This window comes from Balaenoptera borealis (assembly GCF_965194805.1).
Source record: "Balaenoptera borealis genome assembly, chromosome: 13".
Taxonomy (NCBI): Eukaryota; Metazoa; Chordata; class Mammalia; order Artiodactyla; family Balaenopteridae; genus Balaenoptera; species Balaenoptera borealis.
Window position 1 is genome coordinate 96,813,379 of NC_138870.1, and position 10,325 is coordinate 96,823,703.

Sequence of the window (10,325 nt, forward strand, 5' to 3'; positions counted from 1 at the left end):
CCTGAGGAATGTAAAAGAGATTAGCAAAGCTATCTCAAGCCAGGAGACCTCAGGGAACTGAGAGTCCTGGTTGTTCCTTATGGCTGGGGGCTGTGTGTGAGCCTGGTTAAGGGAAGATAATGTTCAAGGATGGTCGTTGTAAACTTGTTGACGGTCCATGGTGGTGAATGAACTGAGACGATAAGCAATTCTATGGGTTCATTGTCTATTAATGAGCTCCTCTTCTGTCTATATAAGATTCAGTAGATTCTAAATAAAGTGCCTTGCAACCATCAGTTGTCTTGGTCCTTCTGATCCCATATTCCCGGTGCTATTCAGTCCCTTGCCCCTCTCCGTTGGGACCTGGAAGACCCCCTGCGGTGGCTGGGCCGTCGTAAGTGGCGCCCGAACAGGGACCTGACGGCTGAGGAAATACAGAAAAAGAGGTAAGTGGATCCTTATGCGGAATATAGAAGAGTAAGTGGCCGCCACGAATATAATACGTGAAACAGAAAGCACAAGGCAAATAGAGTCAAAAGTAAAATAAGACGGGACAAAAAGGCTCCAAGGAGCGTGAGTTGTTCGCCCAAGTGCTGTTGTCTATGTTAAAGGCACGGGGCACAAAAGTATCTGCCTCACAGATCTCTGAATTCTTGCAGCATGTATGTGAGGTTTCTCCTTGGTTTCCTGAGGGAGGTTCTATAGATGCCGTTATATGGGAGAAAGTAAGGGAAGATCTTTGCAATCATTAGAAGGCCAATGGCCCAGCTCAAGTTCCGATTATTACCTTTAGTCTATGGAATTTGATCAAGGAATGTTTGGAACCCCTCTGTGATTCTGTACCCCGCCTTTCTGAAGGGGAACACATTAAACCTATTTCCTCTGCTCCGCCGCTTGCAGAGGCTGCAATCAGCCCTCCTTTTTCAGATGAGGATGTGCCTTTTAATCTTGCGGAGGAAGCTGCACGATATGAAAGGAATAAATATCCTAATGATGATGTTTTATTAGCTCTGGTGGAAAAGTCTCTTAAAAAATTGAATGTGAGTAAATCACATGATGCTGTCCCTTTAAGCCCGCTGCAGAGGGCTGTTCAAGGGGCAATGCAGAGAGGAGAAGATCCTTTGTTTTGCTGCCCGGTTATTGAAAGACCAGATCCTAATAATCCTAAGCAGGGTATTAGGGAACATCAGGCTATATCCCTTTTAAAGTTTTGAAAGATCTGAAGGCAGCATGTGCCCAATACGGGGCTACAGCCCCTTTTACAACAGCTATGATTGATACTGTAGCCGGGGAGGCTTTACCTCCCTCGGATTGGAAATCTATTGCGCGAGCCTGCTTGAATGGGGGAGATTATCTCACGTGGAAATCAGACTTTTATGAGAGGCTGCTGAGCAAGCTGAAAAAAATGCTGCTCACAATATTCCTATTGGTTATGACATGTTGGTAGGAGAAGGACAGTGTATATCTTTGCAACATCAGCTCACTTATCCAGCAATAGCCTATCCTCAAATTAATCATTTAGCTCTACAAGCCTGGAGAAAATTGCCTCCCACTCAAAAAACAGAAGATATTTCAAAGATTAGACAGGGGCCCAATGAACGTTATGCAGATTTTGTGGATCGGCTACGGCTACTCCAGGCAGTGGGGCGCTTGATAGCGGATGGCCCTACAGGAGCTATTATAGTGAAACAATTGGCTTTCGAAAATGCTAATAGTGCTTGCCAGGCGGCTATTAGACCTTGGGGAAAAAAAAAAAAAAAAGGAACCTTAGAGGATTATATTCGCCTTTGCTCAGATATTGGACCTGCTTACGTACAAGGAGCTGCTATTGCTGCCACACTTACAAAAGCTGGCATAGTCCAACCTACTAGAAAAAGGGGTCCATGTTTTAAATGTGGCAGACCTGGTCATTTTGCCAAAGACTGTAGGGCTCCCCCCGGCGCCAAGGCTGGTCTGGGGGTGGAGGCACCTACAGGACCCAGGGCACCTGGTTTATGTCCTCGATGTCAGAGAGGAAAACATTGGGTTAAAGAATGTCGATCTCAGACCCATAGAGATGGAACTCCTTTGTCAGGAAACTTCTTGCGGGGGCCCTCCCTGGCCCCGCCAAACAATAGGGGTGATGACCATCTGCCCTCCTCAGAGTGTCCCCAAGAATGTAGGAAACCTGTCTATTTGTCCTCCTCAGACTATACCCAAAAGTTTTATGAAGCAAAATCTCGGCCTGGTATCTCCTCCCTGTTCCGAACCACGCCCGATAGCGCAGGACTGGACCTCAGTGCCTCCTCCAGATATGTATTAACACCTGGAATGGAGCCTCAAGCTTTACCTACAGGAGTTTTTGGGCCTTTACCTCCGGGGACAGCTGGCCTTATTTTAGGCCGGAGTAGTGTTTCTATGAGAGGATTGACTATCCTGCCAGGAATTGTAGATGCTGATTATGAGGGAGAAATTACAATTATGGCTTACACATTGAAGAAAATTATTACTATTAACTCTGGTGATAAGATTGCTCAACTTATTTTATTTCCATATGTGCCTGAGGGAAACATATTACAACATCAGAAAAGGGGGACTAAAGCCTTTGGCTCCTCTAATGCAGCTTATTGGGTTCAAAAAATAGAAAGGCAACGCCCACAGATGCAATTGATGATTAATGGTAAACGGGTTTTGGGGCTCTTGGATACTGGAGCTGACGTGTCAGTTATGACACAAATCCACTGGCCAAAACAATGGCCTGTTCATTCATCCGTTTCGGAGCTACAAGGAATAGGGCAAACAACTGCTCCTCTACAAAGTGCTCAATTGTTAAAATGGCAGGATTCAGAAGGACATATGGGTTATTTTCAACCTTACATTATTCCTGGATTGCCCATTAACTTATGGGGCCGTGATATACTTAAAGATATGGGAGCATTATTGTGTAGCCCTAACTCTACTGTGACTAATATGTTATTAAACCAAGGTTTTTTTCCTAATGTAGGCTTAGGCATTAATCAACAGGGAATTGTTGAACCTGTTGTTCCAAGGACTTTCACTAATAGACAGGAACTGGGTTTTTCTTAGGGGCCTTGGAGTCTCCTCCACTCACTGTTGATCCCATAACATGGTTGAGTGATTCACCTGTGTGGGTGGACCAATGGCCCCTGACTCAGGAGAAATTATTAGCTGCTCCTCAATTGGTCAATGAGCAATTATCATTAGGACATTTAGAACCTTCTACTAGTCCTTGGAACACTCTGATATTCGTTATACAAAAAAAGTCAGGAAAATATCGACTATTACAAGATTTAAGGGCTATCAATCAAACTATGTTAATTATGGGAGCATTACAACCAGGTCTTCCTTCTCCTTCGGCCATTCCTTATACTTTTCATATTATTGTTATAGATTTAAAGGATTGTTTTTTCACTATTCCCTTACAACCTGAAGATAAAAAGCGTTTTGCATTTAGTGTGCCTGCTGTTAACTTCCGAGAGCCTATGCAACGATATCAGTGGAAGGTGTTGCCTCAAGGTATGGCTAATAGTCCTACTTTATGTCAGAAATATGTTGCTCAGGCATTGCAACCTGTCCGTCTTCAGTTTCCTTCTTTATATTTAATTCATTACATGGATGATATATTATTAGCTCATTCTAATGTTACTATGTTACAGCATGCCCTTGAACAACTACAAAGATCACTTCAAAATTTTGGCCTAGTAATAGCAGATGATAAGATTCAAAAAACATCCCCTTTTGCTTATCTGGGAAAATTTATCGATGCCACAAAAATTATTCCACAGAAAATTGAGATACGTACTGACCAGTTACATACATTAAATGATTTTCAAAAACTTTTAGGAGACATTAATTGGCTGAGATCTTCTTTAAAATTAACTACTGCCCAATTGCAACCTTTGTTTGATATTTTAAAAGGAGATTCTAACCCTCTATCTCCACGTACACTGACTTCTCAGGGAGCCAAGGCCTTACAATTGGTCAATGCTGCTATACAGCAAGCTCAATTAACTCGTATACATTCAGATTTACCTGTAAAATTAATCATTTGTCCTACTCCACATGTCCCTACGGGAGTTTTGTGGCAACCTGTGGGGATTCTTGAATGGCTCCATATGAAAATAACTCCTTCTAAAGTTATTACTCCTTATTATGAATTGATTGCTTCTTTAGTACAGATGGGAAGAACTCGATATATGCAACTCTTTGGCTATGAGCCTACACACATAATTTTGCCTTATAATTCAGAACATTTCACTTGGTTATTACAGCACAGCAATCTATGGGGATTAGCCTTTTGTGGTTATTCTGGCCCTATAGATAATCATTATCCTTCTGATAAACTAATACAATTCAGCCTCACTACTCCTTACATTTTTCCTACACTCATTAAACATTTTCCTCTACCAAATGCCTTTACTGTTTTTACAGATGGATCATCTAATGGCATTGCAGCTATAATCACAGATACTGGCATCCAAATTAAAGAACGTACTAACTTGCGCTCTGCTCAGCGAGTTGAATTACATGCCATTATTATGGCCTTTCAAAAATTTTCCACGGTATCTTTTAATCTATATTCTGATAGTCGTTATTTAGTTGAGGTCCTAGTAACTTTGGAAACTGCCACACTTGGCCATACTAATGATGCTCAGTTGTTTCATACCTTTATGACTTTACAGCATTTAATTTGTACACATCAAGGTCCCGTCGCAGTGCTTCATATCAGAGCGCATTCTTCCCTGCCTGGACCATTGACTTCCGGTAGCACTTGGGCTGATTCTCTCACTAAATCTGTAGCAGGTGTCGTGACCCAGCCTGCTGCTGTGCGACACGCTCAAAATTCTCATTCTTTACACCATCAATCTTCAGCCATGTTACAAAAACAATTTGCTATTTCTCGAGAGGCCGCTAGACAAATTGTTAAACGATGTTCCCAACGTGCTCCACATCTCCCAGTTCCTCATTTCGGAGTCAATCCTCGCGGTCTTCGCCCTGCTCATATATGGCAGATGGATGTTACTCATGTTTCTTCCTTTGGAAAGCTTCAGTTCGTTCATGTAACTATTGACACTTATTCTGGCTTCCTTTGTGCTACTGCCCAGACTGGAGAAGCCACAAAGCACGTTATTACCCACTTATTTCATTGTTTCGCCTTCATGGGAATTCCTCAAATACTTAAAACAGATAATGCCCCTGGATACACTAGTACCTCTTTTGCTTCTTTCTGTGCTACTTTTCACATCACTCACCTTACTGGTATTCCTTACAATCCTCAAGGACAAGGCATTGTTGAACGTGCAAATCAAGCTCTGAAGCTCACTCTTTCTAAAATACAAAAGGGTGAATATGCTAAGACACCCCATGCCTTATTGAATCATGCCTTGTTTATTTTAAATTTTTTGACAGTTGATCGAGCAGGTAACACAGCTTTTGAACGTCTGATGGCCACTTCCGCAGCTCAAGGAGCTTTGGCACAGGTGCTGTGGAAGGACCCTCTGACAAATATATGGAATGGACCTGATCCAGTTTTAATCTGGGGTCGAGGTCATGTTTGTGTTTTTCCTAGAAGTGCTGACTCCCCTCGGTGGCTTCCTGAACATCTTGTTAAACAGATAGATGACAAGAAAGACCCCGCAACTGATTCGGAGGATGCGGCGCCTCTCACTGAATGCGAAGACTGCTCCAGGGATGGATCCCAAGAGAAGAGGTCAAAAAAGGAGGCGTCCAGCACGAAGGACTCGACAAAGTGATCCTCCGACTTGGGGTCAATTGAAGAAATTGGTGGCTCAAGCTCAGGAATTAGTGACTGCTCAAAGGACTCCTTACCCCTATGACAATGTTTTTGGCTATGTTGGCTGTTCTTTCTACCTCTTCTGTTCAAGCTGATGATTTATACTGGGCTTATGTTCCTGACCCCCCTTTGCTACAACCTGTTTCCTGGATTGATGCTGAATTCCCTGTATTTTATAATGATACTGTTTTTGGAGATTTTATTGGAAATATTAAGATGGCAAATATGTCTGTGAATTATTCCAATTGGTTTAATTATTTTCCTGTACGTTTAAGTCCACTAAATTTGGAATCAGGATGTGTTAAAGCTATAGCTTTTGAACATACTGTGCAATATACTGGAAAGGTAAAATCAAAATGCATATTCTTAGTGTATGGTCTGATAGCAAAATTAGTTTAGATATACGTAAATTAAATGCAGAAATTCAAGCTATACAAGAATCACACCTAGATGAAAATGATCCAACAGAAATTATAAAAGGGTTGCTTAGTCAACTACATTGGCTCAATCCCCAAAACTGGATTCAGGGTGGCTTGTCTCTAGCCATTATGTGTTTTCTTATGTTGGCAATTATCCCATGCTTTGTAAAATTTGTTCTGCAAAGATACATTCGTCTCAGTACTGAGCTCCGTGGTTTGCGTTTACAACAACATGCTTTAAAAAAGCAAAAAGGGGGACCTGTGGGAGGCATGCAGTCTTAGCCGGGGGTAACTCCTGGAGGAGACAGTATGTCTCTCACAAAAAGCAAAGCCCTTACCTTGGAATGCACTCTTGTCCCAGGCCTGAGGAATGTAAAAGAGATTAGCAAAGCTATCTCAAGCCAGGAGACCTCAGGGAACTGAAGAGTCCTGGTTGTTCCTTATGGCTGGGGGCTGTGTGTGAGCCTGGTTAAGGGAAGATAATGTTCAAGGATGGTTGTTGTAAACTTCTTGACGTCCATGGTGGTGAATGAACTGAGACGATAAGCAATTCTATGGGGTCATTGTCTAATAATGAGTTCCTCTTCTGTCTATATAAGATTCAATAAATTCTAAATAAAGTGCCTTGCAACCATCAGTTGTCTTGGTCCTTCTGATCCCATATTCCCGGTGCTATTCAGTCCCTTGCCCCTCTCCGTTGGGACCTGGAAGACCCCCTGCGGTGGCTGGACCGTCGCACCCTCACATTTTCAAGGACAGCTGGGAACCTTCAGAAAGCTGGGAGGTTCTGCTGGCTGCCCGGTCCCAGGCCAGGGCGATCTCCCTCTGCCCCTCCAAGGGCCCTCTCACTTCCCCCACCTTCTGGGGGGTCCTCTTTTCCTTTTCACAGTTGCTGGCCCTGTGGTTCTCTACATGGCTTCTCCAGGTCGGTGGCCTCCTTTTCTCCCAGCCGCCCTCCCCTGGCTGCCACCCCTTCCGTTCCCGGGCTCCATCCGCCCCCCTGCCGTTCCTCCCACTTGCCTTAAATCCTTCCTCTCTTGTCCATCTTTTCTCTTCCTCCTCGGCTTGCCTTCTTTCTTGGTCTTCGGCTTTTCCTTTTAGAAGGCAGCGAGGAGTGAAGGTGGGATGTTGACAGCTGACCTCTAGAAAAGTCACTCGCAATGAGCTCTCTGAAGGCCCCAACCAGGAGAAACCGTGAGGCTGCCCCCACGCCTTCATGGAAGAGTCAGAACCAGACCTCGGCCCAGACGTCCACCACAGAGCTCACAAGAAGAGCAGCGGCTCTCAGGCATGGACCAAGGAGCCCTGGGTGTCCCCAGGGTCCTTTCAGGGGTCTTCAAGGTCAAAAGCTTTTCATGATAATGTTTAAGATATTGTTTGTCTTTCCCACTGTATGCTCTCACAAGTTTATGGTGGATGGAATTTTCTAGAGGCTACATACCATGGGCTATTGCAACAGACGATGCAGAAGCAGATACGAGAATCCAGCTATCTTCTGTTAAGCCAGACATGAAAGAGATTTGAAAAAAAAAAAAGTAAAACAACGACAATTCTTCTAATTTTTTTTGTTTTGGAAAATGTAATTATTTTTCATGAAATATTATTTATATCAATATGTAATAGGTCAATATTATTTTTTAATGAATATATATTTAAAAAATTTCTCCATGTTAATGTCTAATACGGTAAATATTGAAAGATATAACCCACGTACACAAAAGCTCTTTGGGCTTCTCAATAATTTTTAAGACTGTAAACTGGTCCTGACATCAAAAAGTTTAAGAACTGTTTGTGGAGAGATTAATACTGAGACACAGGCTCAAATTCCTGGCTCCCTACGACCCGGCTGTGTGGACTTGAATAGCTAACCATACCCTGTTTGTCCCACGTATAAATGTGGGCGCAGTAATGGTGCCACCGCAGAAGGTTGTGCTCAGGTAACACATCTGAGAGTCAGGCTGCACATCTGTACCAGGGTCCCATGCGACTTTTCTTGGGGACCCAGAATTAGGGTCAAGGCTCAGGGCTGAGGGCAAGGCCTGCTAAGTCCTCCAGTCTCTAACTGGAGTTATCAAGGAGCTGCCAGGGAAGAGGCCAGACTCTCCCCAGGGCAGAAACTAAGAGCCAGCGGGAGCTCGCCTACCCACTGGCTTCTCGCCTCTTCCCAACCAACCCTGACCTTGGACCCCTTCCATCACCCCTGTGGCTTTATCTACCACTTATGTGCCCACCAACACTTTAAACTCAGAAGGAAAAACTGACTGGATCGTCTTTCTTCCTTCTGGTTGCTCAGCTCCTGTCCTCTCGCCCTCCTCTCTGATGTTAGCCGTGGAGGGTAGAAGGCCCATCTTCACTTCCTGCCCTGCGGACTCCTCTGATGCCCTTGACCTCTGTAGGAACACAGCTCCTAGGTACAAGGGAGTCAGTGCCCCGGCACCCTTGCCTATGAGGGACAGGAGGCTGCAGATAAACACTCTGGTCTCCGGTCCTCTGGGGTGACAATCTGCAGGGGGTGGGGGAGGGGCACTGGAATGCTTCTCACAAAGTCTGAGTGGAATCAAGCCCCTGTTGCCCATGGCATCAACCTCAGTGACACACCTTATCCTGGCTTTTCCTCCTTCCCTGTCCCTCTCTCCCAGTCCTTACTCCGGCTCCCTAGGCCCACCTCCAAAATAAAGTCTCAGACCTGCACCCAAGCCTAGTCCCAGACTCTTGTTCTCATGGATGCGGCAGCAGTTTGCCGGGACTGCGGTAACAAAGCTAAGACTGGGCAGCCTAAACAACAGGAATTCATTTTCTCGCAGCTCCGGAGGCTGGAAGTCCAAGATCAAGGTGCTGGCAGGGCTGGTTCCTTCTGAGGGCTGTGAGGGAAGGATCTGTTCCAGGCCTCTCTCCTTGGCTGGTAGATGGCCATCTTCTTCCCATGTCTCTTCTTATCACCTTCCTTCTATGTCTGTCTCTGGGCCCAAATTTCCCACCAGTTGCACTGGATTAGGGCTCATCCTAATGGCATCATTTTCACTTGATTATCTCTGTCAAGGCTCAATCTCCAAATAAAGTCGTATTCTGAAGCACTGGAGGTTAGGACTTCGACATATGAATTCTGGGAGGTGAGGGGATGGGGCTGGCTCTGGAGACACAATTCAACCCATAACAGAAACCGAAGCGAAGACAGAGGTCCTGTACGTGGGTCTCAGAGACGGATCTTCAGGGTGGGATGTGCAACCCGATCCCCCACCAGACGGCAACAGGGACCCTGTGATAATCCCTGACATGCGGCGGCCTCACCACACCTGTGCACTGGGACGGGCTGCAGATGAAGCACTGGACACACAACAGCTCTAGCCCTGAATGTAGAGTCGGCTCAGTGTAAAAGCCTGAATAAAGAGAACGGCAGCCCCAGGTCAGCCCACTATCAACTCAGGCCATGCTGTGAAAGCCAGAAGGCCTCTTCTAGGTTTTTTTTTTTTGTTTTGGAAAGTAGAGTTACTTTCCATGTATGTATATCAATCATATTTTTTTTTGTATTTTATTTATGAGAGTGTTTAAAGAGCCCCTGACCTCCTGCAGCCACGGGGCATATCCTGCTGGCCATGGGGCCTGATATTTAGTTGTAAGAGAGAAAGAGCTGCAAAGGAGACTGAACACACAGCCTCATGGGCCTCTTATGCTAAGTTGAGGGCCAACAGGGAAGAAACAGAACTCGAAGCCCTGGGATGAAAACATTAGGGATAAAGGGTCCAAGAAACTTGACCACCAGAATCCCCTGACCTCTCCGGCTGGCATCGGAAGACGGCTGACTACCTGGTGACCAAGTAAGGGCTTCACCTGAGGCAGATACTCCTCAAGATCGCACGTTTCCTTCTCAATTCACCTTCGCCTCCCCCGCCTTTTCCCAGCATTGACCAGGCAGGGGAGCACACTCCTTACCCAGGAGGAAATAACTTACCCACTGGAAGACTTGCGAGACCCACAGATACACAGGAACAGGAGCGTCAAGAACACGTGTGGGGCTGGATTTGAGGGTTAGCGACTTGGAGGGGAAAATGAACCAGACAGGGAGAGTGTATGGACATGAGAGCATCTCCACGTCTCAGGATTTGGCAAGCGGACAAGGACACCTGGCGCCAGCC